The sequence below is a fragment of the Juglans microcarpa x Juglans regia genome, chromosome 7S (assembly GCF_004785595.1).
Source record: "Juglans microcarpa x Juglans regia isolate MS1-56 chromosome 7S, Jm3101_v1.0, whole genome shotgun sequence".
In the NCBI taxonomy this organism is placed as follows: domain Eukaryota; kingdom Viridiplantae; phylum Streptophyta; class Magnoliopsida; order Fagales; family Juglandaceae; genus Juglans; species Juglans microcarpa x Juglans regia.
This window is the reverse complement of record NC_054607.1, coordinates 18045312-18065645: the sequence shown is the minus strand read 5'-3', so window position 1 is coordinate 18065645 and position 20334 is coordinate 18045312. Positions and strand designations below refer to the sequence as shown.

Below are 20334 nucleotides of genomic sequence, written 5' to 3'. Positions count from 1 at the left end.
TCTTCTAATGAAATAGCTTCACTTAATGATTAGTATCTTTTCAATACTGATCAGATTCCTCATCAAAATTTCAATACTGATCAGATTCCTCATCAAAATACTTCAAATATCCCACACATAAGAAAATCCTCTAGAATTAAACAAACACCCAATTTTCTACAGGATTATTATTGTGGCAATGTCTCTTCATCCTTAAATGCAAACCATGCATCTCCTTCTATTGGTTGTCTTTCCACTAAAGGTAAGCCCTATCCTATTTCTTCCTTCCTTTCTGCTAATCAATTGTTAGCTTCACATAAAGCCTTTCTTGCTTCCATTTCAAAATTTTCAAAGCCTATGGGTGCATTTGGATGTTAAGCTTAGCTCAGCTGAGTTGAGTTCTTTATGAATAGTAGTGCGTTGAGTAGTGGAGAGAATTATGTGGGGCCCATCTAAATTGAGTTTAAATTGTGTTTGGATGTTAATATAGGTTTAATACTTTCTATGGAAAGTTGAAAAGGTTGTGGGTCCCACGTATAAATATGTTTGAAGTTGAAAAAGGTTGTGGGTCTCAAGTGTAAGAAGGTTTTGAGTTGTGATGAGTTTAGTAATTTGACAGTTGAATGTTTGGATGTTACACTCAGCTTAAAGTTAAATTGAACTCAGCTGAGTTTGGGAACCAAACGCAGCCTAAAGCTTACATACAAGCTGTTAAAGTACTCGAATGACTGCTATGAAAAATAAACTTGATGCTTTAGAGTTAAATAAAACTTGGGAGCTTGTTATTCTTCCTAAAAACAAACAGATCGTAAGTTGTAAATGGGTATTTTAAGTCAAATACAAGGCTGATGGAACTATAGAAAGGCATAAAGCCAAATTGGTGGCAAAAGGTTATACTCAACAAGAAGGATTAGACTTATTTGCTAACTTTTCTCTTGTAGCTAAGATTACATCTATTCGATTGCTACTTGTTGCTGCTGCAATTAAAAATTGGAATATTCACCAATTAGATGTAATTAATGCATTTTTACATGGTGACTTACATGAGGAGGTCTATATGGAGTTGCCTCTTGGATTGGTTGTCAAAGAGGATAACAAAGTTTGCAAACTTCTCAAAAGTCTTTATGGGTTAAAGCAGGCTTCTAGACAGTGGTTTGCAAAGCTATTTACCGCTCTTCTTAGTTATGGATTTATTCAAGGCAATTCTGACTGCTCCTTGTTCGTTAAGAAATCTGTAACTTCTTTCGTGGCACTACTAGTATATGTAGATGATGTATTACTAGCTAGTGACAGTTTACTAGAAATTCAGCTACTCAACACTTTTCTGCACGACAAGTTCACCATCAAAGACTTAGGGCAGCTAAAATACTTCCTTGGCTTGGAAGTAGCAAGATCCAAAACTGGTATTTCTCTCTGCCAAAGAAAGTATGCATTAGACATACTTCAAGACATTAGTATTCTTAGTTCAAAGCCTGCTGTTTTTCCAATGGAGTCTAATCTCAAGTTAACTGCAACTGATTCTAATATTTATGAGGATCTATCCGCTTATAGAAGGCTTGTTGGAAGACTGCTCTACTTAACAATGACAAGACCATACCTAGCCTATTATGTTCAAGTTCTGAGTCAGTTTCTTTCTAAACTTGCTGTTAGTCATTATCAAGCAGTAGTTAGAGCACTAAGATACTTGAAGGCTACACTAGGACAATGTTTTTTTTTTTTTTTTTTTTCATCCTCATCAGAATCACAACTTAAAGCTTTCTGAGAAAATGATTGAGCAGGTTGTATTGACACTCGAAGAAGTATTACAGATTTTGCAATTTTTTTGGGAAAATCATTGGTTTCATGGAAATCTAAAAAGCAAGCCACTATTAGTAGGTCTTCTGCATAAGTAGAATATCAAGAATTGGCAGCAACTACTTGTGAAGTTTAGTGGTTACTTTATGCTCTACAAAATCTACACATCAACCATCATCAACCAACATTACTTTATACTGATAGCAAGTCAGCTTTGTCTATTGCCGCAAATCCAGTCCTACATGAAAGAACAAAACATATACAAATTGATTACTATCTTGTTAGAGAGAAGTTACAGCAGAAGATTATCAAGTTTTTCTACATTCCTTCAAGATTACAATTGGCAGACATATTCACAAAGCCCCTTGGTTCATTACTTTTTCATCATACTCTTCGCAAGATGAACATTCTCAATGTACATGTTCATTTTGAGGGGGGTGTTGGAGTATAGCTTCACACATTGAGAATATGGAGTTAAAGTCTAAAGAAGAAAAGTCAAAGTAGAGAAAGCAAAGAAGAAGAATTAATTTCTGTTATTCTGTTATTCTATTATTAAGTTCCTATTGTTGTATAAATGCAGTTTAACACTTGTAAATATTCAATTCAATTCATTTAATTGATTACACAGATTTTATTTTCTCTCCTCTGCTTCACTCCCTCTCTACCTTCACTGAGTTCTCAATCGGGTTTCTCATCAAGTTCTTGACAAATTTGTCCCTAACATTACTCATAAAAAATATTATCGATAGAGGGATATATATGTGTATATCCACTACAACAAATCTTGTTTTTTCTCAGGAGGGACTGTGGTCGAAAAAAGTGTAAACTTCGTGGGAAAATATCTATTTTCCACCAATTTATGTTGTGGGAGACATGTGGCATAAAATTGGTGGGGAAAAGTTCTTTTTCCACCAAATCTCTATTTCACGGGAAAAGCTATCCTTTTTGCCACGACATCAACGGCGGATAAGACATTTTAATTTCGTGGCAAATAAGTTCACTAACATCAACTCATGGTCAGTAATAATGTCATTATCCATGCAAGTAGTTTGTGGAAAATCTACTATATTCATAAATTTACTTCGTGTTAAAAGTCATATCTTTTAAGTTTTACCCACCAATTCATTTATGGCAAAAAATTACTCTGGATGGTGACTTCTATTGGAAATAAGCTATTCCCACCACAACTAATTGGTCGGAAAAGAGCACTTGCTATTAACTGGAGTAATTGTAAATAGTTATTGCTGGTAAAGCTCATTTTATAGAAAAAATGATTTTTACTATATCCCACGGGTATTAATTCATGGCAAAAGAGATTTTCTCATTACAATTGTCGGTGGGAATAAATATTTCTATTAGTTTGGTTAAATATTTTCCATCAAAATAATCGGTCGAAAAAGATTGCAAACCTAGGAATATTAGTCGTGGGAAATACAATTGTGCAAAAAAAAAAAAAAAAAAACTGTTTTGTGACCAAATCAATTCTTCTTAAAAAGTTTGTTCTGATTAATGTCTATTACTATGAAAAAAATCGGTTTCCTACCAATCAATCCCACAAACAATCCAACCAAAAACCAACTCTTCCTACATTCTTCCCACAAACAAGCCTGTATTGAACCTCTTTCAACACAATAATCCATCAACAAATGTAACCAACACCCAAAAAACTAATCCAACCAAAGATTCAGATTACCAACATATATTATACATAATTAATATTGTACTTTACAAATCTGTCCACTAGGTTAACCAGTCAATTAAGGCCATCAAAATACAATTATGTCTACAAATATAACCAAAGTACAGGCCAACAACATGGATGATAAGTTTGGGACTAAAAGACACATCACTGCAGTAAACCTCTCATGTTGCAGTAATGCTGATTCACTGAGACAATCTTCATTCTTGAATACATCATTAATATTCCCCTATTGATCCACAAAGCATGGTGTCCTAAAATCCACCTGAAAAAATTGTCATCCATGCAAAACTGTATTAACCAATAGAAAACACTTATTTAAGGCAAAGATACTAGCTAGAACATTACTATAGCAAAACCAACAGGGCAAACTGATGCAAATAGTTAACAATTATATTAAATTACTAGCCAAATAAAAGCTGACGTCCAGGTTTTGAATCCCCCTTCATTTCATACACCTATTCTAAGTCTGGCCATTCATGTTGGTAGTTGATGGTAAATGTTTCTGATGAGAACTATGTCCATTGATATTAATACAGCTTATATGGTGGAGGAAGTGACATGGGTTGGGAAGCTTTTTTTTATTTATAAAGAGTCGAGAATCACCTGTCCACAAGTGACCCCGTTCCGATTTTATTAATAAACCTTCACTTATGGTAGGGGAAAACCGTGGTTATATACCAATACCTGGAGATATAATATAAAGTTCTGAAACCAGGTATAAAAAAAGCCTAGTTTTTGCTATCCAATAAACAAAAGGACATGACACACACAAAAAAAAAAAAAAAAAAAAAAAAAACAAGCAACAAATCCTCACTTGCAGAAAAAAAAAAAAAAAAACGTTAGCCCAACAAAAATAGACAATAAAATCTTACCAAACCAACACAACAACCAAACAGCACATGAGGGTTAACTCTGACAGCAACGCAAAGATGGTAAACCAAGTTTATCCAATCGAACTAATCCTCGAAGGATCCTAGGCAAGTCTCCAACAATAGTCCATTCTGTATTTAGACCAGCCACCCCACTCCGAGCCAACCAGTCAGCAACTTTGTTACCTTCCCTATAAACGTGCCGAACTACGCAAACCATCGAGTCCATAAGAACAAGTATATCCTCCCAAAAATATTCCATATACCATACTCCACATCTCCGCCTAATCCACCAGGAGATTACCACTTGAGAATTTAATTCTATTATTAATCCCTAGATTTTTACAAGCTTTAAGACCCTGCATCAGAGCTAACAACTCAGCTCTATTATTAGAACCGAAACCAATATAAGAATTAAAAGCATGAACCAAGTGACCTTGATCATTTCTAATAATACCACCCACCCCTGAAGATCCTGGGTTTCCTAGGCTACTACCATCTGTATTCAATTTAAACTATCCTTGAGCAGGTTTTTGCCAAGCCACAATCTTTAAAAACTGCCTCACGGGGACTTTAGACGTAATTTGCAAAGCATTTAAAATCTGCAATTCATACGTAGAACATTTCTTAACCTTTTCCATGTCTTGACTAATTGAGCCCATCCAATTTTTAATAGTATGCCAAACCACACTAATAGATTGAATGCGCCCCTCCATACGGGCAGTGCATCTTCTACACCAAAGATGCCAACTAATAATCGACGGAAGTAACCCCACAAAAATCCCAACTTGAGAGTCAGTTGACGCACGTCTAAACCAGGCCGTCACCGTCTCCATCCAAGTACGACCAAGAGGTAGACCAAAAATATTACCACAATAATGCCATATGTTAAATGCAAACTCTCCTCCAAACAGAACATGATTTTGATCCTCATACTTACCTACTTCACAGCAATCACAACGAGAAACTATCGGGATCCCAATCCGTCTAAGACTATCATCAACACTCAAAGCCGGATTCCATGCTCTCCACATAAAAACCGAAATTTTAAGAGGCAACAACCTATGCCACATCCAAGGATGCCAATCCAAACCTGAACCTCTTATTCTAATACAATCCCAAGCTGATTTAGTAGAAAAATTACCACTCTCGTGTTTAGTCCAGATCAACACATCAGACTGCTCCTTACAATCGGCCAAAATCTCAATAATATCATCCACATTATCCTGACCCACTAACGAAACCAAAAGGTCCATATCCCAACTATTATTCAGCATACACTCCTTTACTTTAAGCACCGGACTCCCCACTATCTGAAATTCCTCAAATAACGGACCCCTATCCCTCCATTTATCATACTAGAATAAAATATTCCCCTCCCTCACTCTCCACTTTGAATTATTTAGCACATCAGGAATACTCTTAACTATCATTTTCCAAAACCTCGATCCTTTTTTCATATCAATGAGAGATCAAGGCGAAGAGCCCACATATTTTTCTTTAAAAATTTTGCCCATAAGGATTTACCTTGAATTAAATTCTATGCAAGCCGCATATGCAATGCTTTTTGCACATCCTCCAATTTGCGCAAACCTAGGCCCCTTTCCTTTTCTGGCTTACAAATATTATCCCATGACACCCACTTTTTTTTTTTGTTTTACCATTTACCTCACCCCAGAAAAATGTACTCATCATACGATTTAAAACTTTAATAATAGATTGAGGAACCTGCAAAACAACAAATAAATGTAAAGCCATACTAGAAAGCACATGCCGAAGAAGTATTAGACGACCACCAATTGAGAGTAGCTTCATTTTCCAGCCGTTAATTTTGTTCCAGACTTTGTTAACCATCTCCTCCAAATGCACATGTTTTAGACGCCCCAATACAATCGGAATCCCCAGGTATTTAAAGGGAAAGGAGCCTTCTGAGAACCCTGTCAACCTTTTTAGAGCTCTCTTACGAGCAACAGAAATTTTTGAAGAGAAAAATATGGTTGTTTCTTCTTTATTAATCATCTGGCCTGACCATGCTTCATACTTTTCAAATACCAATAAAAGTTTCATAACAGATTTCTTACTCCCATTAAAAAAAATCACAATGTCATCTGCGTACATAAGATGAGAAATCTGAGGAGTACCTCGAGGTTGGGAGAAATGCCCAATCTTGTTTGCTGCCACACTCTATTTCAAAAGACGAGAAAGGACTTCCTGAATAATAATAAATAGGTAAGGCGATAATAGATCCCCCTGACGTAACCCACGACCACCTTGAAAAAAATCTCTCATCGTTCCATTAAGCATTACAGAGTACCAAATATTCAAAATGCAAGCATGAATTAAATCACAAAAAGAAGGAGGAAATCCAAAACAACGAAGGACCTCCAACAATTGTTGAATCACAAATAATGAGGCTTAATTATCCATATAAGTGTTGTTGTAACATGATAATTGTTGTAACATGTTGTACATAAGTTTAATTATCCATAGTGCATTAATCACAAATAATGAGGCTTCCCAAAAAGAGTATCCTAGGGTGATGCATGGAAAATGCCAAATGTCAAGAGTTGAATCTCAAAACTTTACATGGAAGTATATATATATATATATATATATATATATATATATATATATATATATATATATATATATATATATACTCTTTTTGATAAGTAATAAGTTATTGTATTCATAAAAAGCATGGAAGTGTGCATATATATACATATATATATATATATCTACCAACTTTTATGCTATTGTAAATACTACAGTGACATATACAAGATGATTTCCGTAATTTATTCTGCTATAGCAGAATACATGGTCCCGCCCTTCAATACATATTTCTTGTCAATTAGTTATGGTTCTCATGGCTGACAAGTCATCAAGCATGGACCAAATTAGGAAAAACAAACCATCATGCATGGATAAAGTCCTCACTTAATGTATGTAATTAAAGCATGCATGGAATAGTCTTTGAGGTTAGTGCCCCCACAAACCAACTAACCAACCAACCAAACCACCCAATGGTTTACAAATTATTTCAGTTAAGTATTTGTAAATGTCAATAACAACCAATCATGAATTTTCTAACACCTTCCATGATCAACATAATAACCACAAGTCTTTCTCTGATAATAGAATAAAGTTATGAAACTATATCTTTTTTACATGGCACTAGACTCATGTAACTTTGGCTCAACCATCAATATATATACACATATCTATATATAATGTAAACTTTACTCCTAACCATGCTAAATGTATATTGGAATTACAACCTGAATCTAATCTAAACATTATATCTATTGAGAGAGAGACCAAAATAGAGTTATATTCTGACTATTACACGCTACACGAAATCAGACCTTTTTCAGTGCTCAAAATCGTCACAAATACCCCTAATAATTGCTGCATTTGATTATTTTCGACAATTTATAAATCACTGCAGGTTTGACAAAATCCTAAAGCCACTTTTGATCAATTCCAGCGATAGGCAAAAATCATCACAAAAAATATTGTTTTCGGCGATTTTAGTCTATCGAAAATGTTCCAAAAATCGACGGAAATGACTTTCTCGTTTACCATTAAAATCGCTGAAAAAAGTTATTTTCGACGATTTGTACCCGTCACAAAAAGTTAATAAATTGCCGCAAATAATCATTATTTTTTCCCAGCGATTTTAAATTATCATCGTCATTAAGTATTTCTAGTGGGTAGTTTTCCCAGCGATTTAATGTCGCCAAAAATATATTTATGCTATGAAAAAATTATTTCCGGCGAATTTTAGTCGCCGGGAAAGGTGTTTCAGAAAATTAAAAAAAAAAAGAGCACAAAACAGAATACAGAAAAAATATTATACGCATCCAAGTTTTGCAGGCTTCACAATTTTACCTTACACTTTGGATTGCATTAATATTATTTTTACATACTCAAAAAAGATCCAAAGTCTATAGTAACTTAAAATAAGAACCCAAAATGTATAGTAACTATACTAAGAACTGGTAACTACACTAAGAACTGCACCTAAACTAATCTCAGACTTGCTGAAAGGGAAAAAACAGAGTTGAGAAAGATCATTGAACTTAACAACAAAGTACTCTAAAAAAACACATTTGCAAGAAGCACCCTGGAAGGATTGAAGGGTATCACAAGAATGCCAAATAAAATTTGCCATTTAACAACAAAATTAATGTAACTTCAAATTGGAAGCCAATGGACGTCGTTTAGCGTTGAGAGGGAAACCGACGCGAGAACACCGTGGTCATTGCACCTGACTACAGAGCCCTTCAGCCAACTCAACTCTTGCACAAATCAAATAAAGTGAAATAAAGGTTTTGAATAGACTAGATTAAAGGTACCACCCCTCAATCCCCAATAAATTTCATATGGTCATTGAAGAAACCCTAAACCGTGCAGTGGTGGAAATGAAATTACCTATAGCTAGCCATCGTTTCCGTGAGAAAGATGATGGTTGTGGCCTTCGGCGGGTCCCTTCACTGGAGTATGTTTTCAGACGAAAAAGAAATCACCGATATATAGGCACTGCGAGTTTCAGCAAGGGGAAGGGGAAATGGGATTTCTCGTCAAAGGAGGTGATGATGTTTCATAGGAACTGGGGGAAACGTATCGAGATGAGGAGGTGAAATAAAGGGGTGGCGGTGGCATGGTGGGGTCGCTGGCGACGGGCTGTGCGCGGTAGAGACGTGAGGGAGAAGAGGGATTGAGGAGAGAGGAGAGGGGGAGACGGCTTGAGGGAATTAAATTGAGGTGGAAAGACGCGCGTGATTTAAATTTAATTATCTTTTGTGGCGCTTTTAATTCGCCGCTACTAAGCATTAAGTGGTCCAAACGACTTTTATGGTGACAATTTTAGCTGCAAATAGTATATATTACGACGATTTCTAAATTCGACGAATGGAAAATGATGCTACAGTAAATAATATTTTATTGTGAAGACTAAACTCGCCGCAATAAAATAAACCGTAAATTCCCCATCAGGATTTCCAAATTTCATGTTGGAATTAAGTGGCGACTTGAAAATCGCCGCAAATAAGGACTATTTACGATGATTTTTTTTTTTTTTGCGGCGACCTTAGAATCAATGGAAAAAGTCTGATTTCTTGTAGTGACATAACCAACTTGTTTGAAGTTGGTCTAAGCTACTTGAGAACCATAGTCTTATAATAACATGGGAATAACACTAACCAAACTGCATTATGCACATTAAGACCTTCAGATATGTGCCAACCAAGGATGTAGTATGATAAGTCATCCACCATGTATTTGCATAATTAACTTGAATAAAAAATAGCAAATGGGCTGAAAAATTAATACTTACTGCTATCAATTCCTTACAGTGCTAATATTTCCAGCAACCTTAACTTATTGTATCTCTACCAACTATTGTTCTATCCTTCCATCAAATTTCCAGCTAAGTTATGGAGACAGCTTAAACCTACATACAATGAAAGCAAAAATCATATTAGCCTACTTAGTTTGGTTTAATATATACACAGTCTACAAACCATTAATTAAATGCACAAATTATAGCCTGGAATTAGCCATTCATAACCACAAGTCTCTCTGAAGCAGCAAGACATTCAAAAGTTAAGACTTACATATCATAATCCAATACAAAACGCTAGCAAAAAATAGACCAAAACTCTTGTTAATTTTCCTGTACTAGTTCTAACTTACCCAACCTAACAATATCATATTCACTGCAAATAGGAAAATATTTCCCTTTCTACAAACTGCAATGGCCATTGGATTGTTTTCATCCACAAAAAAAGTCCACAAAAATTATATACTGGACTTGGGACGCCTAAGCATCTTGCTGAGTCTCTCTATGAGACTCAGTATTTTGCTCCAACTCAAATACCCGAAAGTTCATTTCTTTCTTGTACTCAGAAAAATTCCTCATCAAAGCCACAATATCAGCCATCATCTGGTCTAGTTTGCTCTTATACATTTTTGCATCAGTTTGCTCTTATACATTTTTGCATCACTCTAATTCCGTTCATTTTCCTCCGCTAGACACATAAAAACTTTGTTCTTCTTCATTGAAGGAGAGGGGTCAGGAATGACCATGTGCCCCATCCCCTGTGCGTACCTAGATTTGAACCCTAACACCTATTTGAAAATGTCAGCCGCCGCTTCATCAACATCTTCCTTGGGATCTTTCTCATTCAATTTCTCCATCATGATATTCTGAAAATAATATCAGAGAAAATCAGATATCCTATTAATTTTGTTCCAATATATTGTCTAACACAAGTTAATTCAAACACAAGTATTTCTCACATAATTGTGTTCAGTTGTGACATTGATGTTTTTGCCCTTCCGTGCTGACCAATGTGTTTGTTTATAGAAAGCGACCATATTTGGTGCTCTCTTGTTGCCACACATCATTAACCATGTATGTTAATATTCAAGTCTCTTCATATTTATAATACTTACTAAATACATCATAAAAGACACAAACATTCTCTTCCAAAATCCTTACAAATGATTTCCTCCCCTGGGTATGATTCACCTTTAGTTTTTGCCTATTTGTAGTGTTTTTTCGAGGTTTCTCCTGCATTTTTTACCCATAAATCAAGTCTCGTTTTCTATATTTGTTGCTGGCATTTAAAAAGGCAGTAGTATATATATCTATACATATATATATATATATATATATCACATCTAACACAAACAAAAAAAATATGGGATAACATCGATAGCCATACTTGAAAAATGCAATTTAAAGCATATATACCTTGAATGTTTTGCTTGCCCACCTCTCACAAAGCAACTCCCAAACAGGTTTTTCCACCATGGGTGTCCCACCACGCAGGGCCTCCTCATGCGATCCATATTTTTGAGAGATTTTGTGCAATTCATAATGATATGCATTATACTTTTCGGACAAATGTAACACAACCATTTCTCGATGGTTGTCTTTCCCCCAATCCACTACAAAATCAGTCTGCAAGTTTAGTTATGCTTGTTGTTACATATTTTCAGCAAACTCACTATAAGCTAAATGAGTAAAAAAGTACATTTTAATTGGTTACTATAAAATAACTCTCCTACCCTAACACGATCAACTAGCTCTCGCTTCTCCTCCTCAGGTACAAAACTCCAACTTTCATGCCTCATGTCTGCGTATACTTTAACTATCCACGTAACTCGACCAGTGAAGATGGAGGCATTCTCACACGAAGGACCTCGATGGCCATCCTTTATATCTAAAGGAACCTTACCCACCTTTCGGAGGCATTCAAATAGTGTGCCCTGCACAGGCCCTTGACCCTATTTCTGAATAGGTGGATCTATATCTCGAAAAGTTATGGAGTTAAATTTAGAATTAAAATACGATCCACAAACCAGAATAAATGCTCCAATTTGACTCCTATATGAATTGATCACAAAATATGCATAAGTTATGAGTACGTTGAAAGACTTACCTTTTTTATATTCCCCTTTCCACCCTGTACTGCTTCCATGCATTCTTGTACGCCTGCACCTCCTATTGCCTGAGTCGATTCATTTGAGTCAATCTCGTCTCGTAAAATATTTCTCGGAGGCAATGCTTCTGCATCTGGGCTGCTACATATGATCGGTCTTGAGTGTCGGAGTTGCCCCCTCCTTCCCCTTTTTACAGATCTCTACATCCTTGCCTTTGCTTGAATTCAATTGAAGTAAGCACAAGTAAGCAAACAAAACACAGGTAAGCACCTATTAATATACTATTTACATACTAAACCCAAATAAGAGATCATTCAGCCTCTGCAAAATGAGTAAATCATTATAAATAGACCACTAGAGAGCATGCCTTTATACATGAACATATTTAAATGTTTGATGATCACTGCTACACATGTAACTGCTACACATATATGTATCTAGAAGATTACTAATATTGCAAGTAATATTCACTCACCTTAGATCATACATTTTTTAACTAAGAAGCTTTAATGGATATAATTCCTATTGTAATTCATTTTGTGGGGTTCATAGATAAATCAATAGTAATGGGAATGAGCAAATGTTGCCCCTTGTAAGATTGTGAAGTGCCTTTCAGGTTAGTGTCAAATCGAAAAAAGTTAGAGGCAACTTCTATATGTGTTGTATTTTTCATTAAACTTAAAAATATAGTTGTTATTTTTTATTTTTTGCTCATTGAACATATTTTGAGGCTCAAGCTCTTAATCTACCAAAAGATAAATTCTGCTCAGGTATGACTTGATATACTTGTGGTTTTCCCGTCCATTTAGCATATCTAATAGGTTTTAACTTAATTACTAACTTCTTATAAAGTGTATTTACTATTACATATATGAAATTTTCAAACCCAAAACCTGAATCAAGTTCTGTTTTTTTTTTAACAATCAACCATGTATCTTACATCTATGTATTAAATAACACTTTATAGTCTCTACTGAAATCTCATTTTTATAGGGGAACATATAAGAAAACAACCAATAATCTCTACTAGCTTTTACGGTATCTATTTGATACCCAATAAGATTATTTCCAAGGCCAAAAGTGCTGGCACATCTGTGTTCTATACCATTTTGAAATGCAAAATATAAAACTGAAATGTCTAAAAATTTGTTGGTAGACTTGAATTTGCAGCCCAATATTCTAAATAATCCCAAACTCAGATAACAAAAAACAGTTGAAATGAAAGATATGTAGTTATACTGTGTAAAACATAGCTAAATACTATGCACAAATTACCTATCCAGCCAGAAGGAGGATAAGGAATAAATTAGAAAAGCAAAACTACTTGTACATGGTTTACTTGGGTCTGGGTTGCGTGTAAGAGATCAATAAGAGAATATACTTGATATTGTCTGTTTAATGGAAGAAGAGAAGTAGCTCCCACATAGGAAATGAACACAGGCTTCAAGAGCTAACCACTAGAACTGGGAGCTTTCTTGCTGGAACAAGAATGATGGCAAATAAGCTTTCTTTTCTGGACTACCAAAATGACTTCACTCCGTTTCTCTTCTCGAAAAAGCAGAGTACAAATTAAGTCCAGCAAACCATCAAGAAACTGCCAGCTGTCCAGGAAGCAGAGGAAGCCATCTGCTCTAGGATATGACCCCTGGCGCCATTTCCCACCCAAATTTAAATTACGATCCCGCCCTTATACAATCTCCCGCCTCTTTATATATGTAACTTTATCTACTGCTCTTCTCTATGCACGAATTCAAAGTTATATGTGTTACTCTCATTTTACATGAATTATAATTTGGAAAATATAAAATTATGCTTTGCACAAATTATATTGCTGTGTCAAAAAATATTTATCATTTTTGCCTTTGAGCCTAATTTATACAACGACTTTGTCAGATTTAGGTGCATGAATATTAAATTTATTTCACTTGTCAATACATGACTAATTTTTTTGCTTAGGAGATTTGTCCATAATACCTAATTTAGCCAATAAAACCTCATATTTAATGTTTCTTTTCTTATCACATTAACATATGTTAAAAACTAACATGTGTTACATTAATAACATGGTTAGGTGCATTAAGTTTAAATTTCTTTCATTTTAAGATCTCTTCTTAAATTGTGTGCTTAGGAGATTTGTTTATATTCTTGGTTCAGCCAGCTTAGCCTCAATTTAATGTGTCTTTTCTTATCACATTGACATAAGTTAAAATTTAACCCCACCTAAATATCTACGTAGACTTTTGGGGTTTTTGCATATAGCTCTATTGTGTTTGCATGTCCTAATTTGAATTCCCAACACCTTTTTCATAAAGTCTAGCCTAATCTTCCAACACCTTATGACAATCTATGTTATCCATCTGGAGTGCAATCCATCAACTATGTCATCATATGCAGTTTGAGTATTATTTACTTATACATTTACACATCATCCCCATTTTGTGACCATATTACTCCATTTAACGAAATAATCCAGACAAACACGTGGATCTCCTACATTCCCAAGCTGGCACTTCAAAGAAGCTCATCATCCCACTGCAACAACTTTCGTGCCTTGACCTTTGATGTAGGTAGACCAAGAACATCTCTTGATTTAAAGAAACCATTGAATCTGCACACAAGGTAATTTAGAATCACATGAGTAGTTCTTTTTTCCTTTACGTAGCTAACAACCTCTTCTGCTTCCTAAGTTTAAAATGCCAATGCAACATTTGTTTTTCTTAATCCATATCACTATTAGTATGTTATAGGCACATGTTACGGCTCTTCTTAAATGTAAAACAACACTTTTGTACAGCCTCTAATAAAATTTAATATCTACCAATAGCCTAGGGGCAACACTCATCTAAACTCATCTGGTAAACTTAGATGTTTGGACATATGATATCCAACCAAGACTTATACAATATATAATAAACGAATCCCACAAGTTTTTCCCAGGAGGCTATTGGCTAAACAGTTCTTGAATCCACAAACTTCCACTTAAGATAATCGCATATTTTACGCAAAACCTACCTCTAAAGATGAACCAACAACATCCAGATAATAGTACTCATGTAGTTAACTATAAAATACCTGATGTATTGGAATGCAATTGTCACAACTTGGTTCTTACACTTACATCTCACCCACCTTCATCGATATCAACAATTGAAGTCATGCGTTATCTGCGATAGCCACGTATACAAAGTAAGCTAATAGAATAGGTTATCAATACATTAGTAAGTTGTAGACAACAATTTACTGATATTATGGGTTGTGAAATGGAAACCATGAAAATAATGTATGGTACCACAATGGGTGCTCATGGATGGTTTATTCATGCATGAAGGGAGAGAGTGGATGCCGGCAACCCAACTGTTCATCACACATATGGATTATATATCATGTTGCTTTAAATTCAATATACTATATATTGAGCAAGTCGTGTCTACATTATGAATTTGAACTTAAATTAACATACTCAATACATCATTAATATTACCGTCATCATCATCTGTCACCTCATGAAGATGTTTCCCAGGCTCGCTACTGGAGTTATCATCGTCATTTATGTCATACATCCCCAATTCATCGTCTAGTGGGTCATCATCAATAAATGAATCATCGTCAACTGGTTCGGACGAGACTCGACGTGATATGATTGCTGGATCAACGGGAAAATTCTCTTCATCAACTCGATTCAATAGATCGCCCATGGCTGATTCACTCTCGAGAATAGGGGATAGTTATGGAGATGTGTGTAACCATCATCTTTTGCTTCACCCCCAGACAATTCGTCATCATCACTCTCATCATCAATAGTAGTCATCAAGCGAATGTTGTAAACATTCCTATTTGTAATCTTATTCACAACCTGCCAACTTTCCCCCAATGTTAGATCCATGCTTGGCATGCAAGGGTGAAAGGCTCATCTTGATACTTGTGCCTAGCAGTATTCACTATCGTCAATTGGTCCCTGACACGTATCCCCTTTCTCGGGTCACCAACGTCATACCAAGCACAACTAAACAAATAAACCTTGCGCCAGCCCATATAGCATAATTCTAGAATATCATGCAACACTTCATAAAAGTCAACAGGGGATCCCTGGTGCTCGCCATAGACCACCACCCCGCTGTTTTGGGTACGACGATGTCTTTCACGCTTTTTCATATGGAAGCGAACTCCATTCATTATGCATCCTGCATATGATACGACCCACGGATCTGGATCACATGCTAATGCATATATGTCATCGGTTACCTCACTTCGCCTAATTGCACACAAGTCTCGAATCTAGGACATAAGAAAATACAATTATTGTTTTTCCATCATTATATATAGAAGAGAGACATATGTATGTTAAGTGGTTCAGTATCTTACACATGATTTGAACCATGATGAGAATTGACTCTGGTGCCTACGATTGATATTAATGAGGGTCCTCTTCTTTCAATATGTTACAGTGCTCACTGTATATGTGTGAGCAAACGTTACCAGGAGAGTAAAAACTATAAATTTCAGTTAATGCAAAAACTTTCCAAGTATTACTCTATGTATCGTTCAACCTCTGTGCAATTATTAAGTACATACCATCAGGCCTTGGCCATTAGTGTGTTAGAAAATTTCTAAGAGCTTGTTATTCCCAATGGTCGAACCTTTTGTGAGAAAACAGATAAACAAGGCTCATTTCCCGACTCATTCGAACCACCAACAACGTCATTGTTGCATTCCTCTCGGTTATATCTAGTCTCAATATCGCGAAGATACAATAGAGCAAAATGTAAAACACTCGAGATAAACATATGCCTCAACAATTGAGCCTTTTGGACGGGCTCTATTGTGAACGTACTGCTTGAACTTCCCTAGATACCTTTCAAAAGGGTACATCCATCTATATTGCATGGGTCCTGCCAACAATGCCTCATCTAGCAAATGAATGGCTAGGTGCACCATGATATCAAAAAAAGCGGGAGGAAATATCATTTCTAGTTTACAACGAATGATAGGAATATTAGCTTGAAGCTGATGCAACACTGATAAGGGCAAAGTTCGTGAACATAATTCTTTGAAGAACGAGCTAAACTTATTAAGGCTTGACGCACATCGGGCCGTAAGAACCCACCAATAACAACCGGCAACAGTGCTTACATAAAGATATGACAATTATGGCTCTTTATTCCTTTGATTTTTCCATCACTAAGACTAAGTCACCGTGTAATGTTTGTGGCAAAACCATCCGGGAATTTCACTTTTGACAACTATGCACAAAATTTTCTTCGCTCATTTAAATTTAACATGTAGCAACCAAGACTCAAAGAAATACGATCGTCATCATGTTGTATATGCAGTTCTTTTCTTAGTCCAAGATTAGCCAAATCCCTATGCCCATTGGCGGAGTCTTTGGTTTTCCCTTCAATATTGAGCAAAGTTTCCAACACGTTATCACATATGTTTTTCTCAATATGCATGACGTCCAAGTTATGTCTCAACCCCAAGTCTAACCAGTACGGAAACTCAAAAAATATAGACTTTACTATCCAATTTACTTGGTTGGGCGTTCGTTTCCTCTTCAAAAAAGATTTACCAAATTGGACATGTGACACCCCAAGTAATTGTTCTAGCAAATCCTCTCCCTCGATCCTTGATGGTTGGAGTCGATGCTCTTGATACCTATTTAAAGAATTTTTTTTTCCGTCTCCAAATGTGATCTGGTGCCAACCTCGAAAAGATTGACATATGCGGGGAAGTCATTGATAGTCCAAAGTAGCGTTGCATGCAACCTAAACATTTGCACACTATATGCATTATAGGTATGAATACCCTCTTCCCAGAACTCCTTCAACTCATCGACAAGAGGACGTAAGAACACATCAATATCATTCCCCGGTGACTTAGGGCCAGGGATTAACAAGGACAACATGGTGTATGGATCTTTCTTGCATGACCAAGGGGGCAAGTTGTAAGGCACAAGTAGTACTGGCCATATGCTGTACGATTTGCTCATGTTATTGAATGGGTTAAACCCATCACTTGCCAAAGCAAGTCTAACATTGTGAGGATCCTGGGAAAACCTCTCATGTTTGTGATCAAAGTCTTTCCATACACTAGAATCTGCTAGATATCGCATGCATGTCGGATCATCAACTTGAGCTTCTACATGCCATCTCATGACTTGGGCTGTCTTCTTTGACATAAATAGCCTTTGCAAGCGTGGCTTCAGGGGGAAATATCGGAGAACTTTTTGTGGTATCCTTCGTTGCTTACTTGTGCATACAATCCACCTAGATGCGTTACATTTAGGGCACTCATTTAACGATGTATTTTCCTTCCAAAACAAGGCACAATCATTTGGGCACACATGTATCTTTTTGTAACTAAAGCCCAAGCCACGCTCCAAGCGGCGAGCATCGTTATATGAGTTAGGGAATAGAGCATTGGGAAATGCAGCTTGCAAGAGCTTTATCACCATGTCAAATGACTTCACGGTCCAACCACCAATGCTCTTGATGTGAAGCAACTTGTTGATGAATGATAGATTTGAGAACTTATCACATGAAGGATAAAGTGGACGTCGTGCATCAGCTACCAACTCCTCAAAATTAAGGTTTGTTGGAGTATTAGAGGTGGATGGTTGATCATGTGGGTTTACATTTCCTTCATTTCTAGCTGAATTATCCATAAATGACCCATGATGAGTGTCATCTAACATCTCGTTGACATCATCAATGTAGTCACTGTAAGCAGATGGATCATCTGCTTCTTCGTCAGAAAATGTAGCATCTAGGAAAGGATCATCTTCTCCATGGATTATCCATTCCATATAAGTTGGATCAATCTCTACAATGAACAAATGATCTTCAACTATATGAATAGAGTAGAAAGCTCTATTTCGGCATTTCCTACATGGACACCTAATGTGATCAGATCCGGGTGTGTGGGCTTGCGCCATAGCCAGGAATTGTGTAACACCTTCAGCATACTCATTGGATTACAATCTATCTTCGATATGCATCCAAGCCTTATCCATCTTATGCAGGTGACCATCTAGTAGAAGAGAGATTGTTAGGTCCAAGAAGACTTAGTGCAGTGACTAGGCAAGACTAAAATCATAAATACTAGTCTCCATACTTGGAGACAAGCTTTGACTCTCAAAGACATGAGAATAAGGGACATGAAATCCCACATATTGTTTTTTTCAGACAATCATCATTGTTTCTGATGAGCATTAAATAGGGGAAACGTGCCACTACGACGCACCTCAAGAGGTTTATTCAATTGTAGGGTAACAAGATTCCATCTTATCCCTTTTTCACATGAACTAGCTTAGAGTTTTTATTCTTTCTCACATATCTAAGTTGTTTGGGGTTTCACTACAACAAAGAACAATCAAATTACACAGAAAACTTTACGTCTTTCTAATTATTTTTCATTTTTACCTATAAACACAAAAGCCAGCAGTAAGCAGTAGTATATCTAGCTACCATTTTGTTCTTACAACCTAAATTGAGAAGAAAATGTTGATTGCCAAGTCTGACGTATGTATATGAAAAAAGCTTATGACAAAGGGCAAGCTTGGATTTGATTATCTATTGAGGAGATATGGCTTTGAAGTTAAATGGTGGTCATGGATAAAGCATTGTGTATCAACTTCAAAATTTTCTATTTTGGTGAATGGAGAATAGGCTGGTTTCTTTCTAGTTTAGTGGAAGGTAATTTTCTGTCCAGTTTTGTGGTGGGTGAATGAGACAAGCAAATAGTTTAAAGACTTGTAATTTATTATTGACTGATGATACCTTGTTTTTAAGTGAGCCTAATTCTGATAATTTACGTGCATTGAGGGCACTATTGTTGTGTTTTGAAGCTACTTCGGGGTTAAGAGTTAATTTATCGAAGTCTGAAATTGATGTTGTGCGTGCATTTTTACAAATTTATCAATTTTGGCCAACTTACTAGGGTGCATAATCTCTTCACTGCCTTTGAGGTATCTTGCATTAATAATGTAATTAATAAACATTGATTTGACTCTTTTTTTATAGTCACTTTTAATTGGCCACACTTCAATTTGTTAAGCCTATATATGTAGTAAAACTTAGTACTTCCAACATTATTTTTTTGTTTATATATTCTTTGACATGGCAAATCATGAAATGTTACAAATCTAATGGGTGTTACCTTAATTAATTCACTCATTTTTCATACATATATGGGGCCACTCTAGCTCACTACATACACCAAAATATGTGGGAAATAAACCTTTCCAAAAGGAGGCATTAATATTGGTGATTTATAAGATGTTGACATGGAAATAGATCAACTGATATAACTGCAGGTTACCAAGCCAAGCACAAAAAAAATAGGGGAAAAGTGCATGGGGAGAGATGAATAGTCGTGATGAAAGTTATCATCATCATGTTCATGTGTGTCAAAATAATTTAGACTTGAGTTCCACAATGTCCACGTGACTCTGTGGGTTGTTCTCTAGGCAATATCGATGTAACGTTTGTAAAGATCATATGTTCCTTTAGTACTACATGATACAAGTACATATATAGA

General features: G+C 35.9%; 1 long non-coding RNA gene across 1 annotated transcript; it reads right to left on the bottom strand.

The window, feature by feature from the left end:
- Positions 1–505: 505 nt before the first annotated feature.
- On the bottom strand, positions 506–20110 carry LOC121241326. The gene is made up of 4 exons (XR_005935701.1): positions 20097–20110; positions 18277–18283; positions 5153–5154; positions 506–675 (listed from the first exon to the last, which is right to left on the bottom strand). It is a non-coding gene; the product is annotated as an uncharacterized LOC121241326 (long non-coding RNA).
- Between the last annotated feature and the right edge of the window lie 224 nt (positions 20111–20334).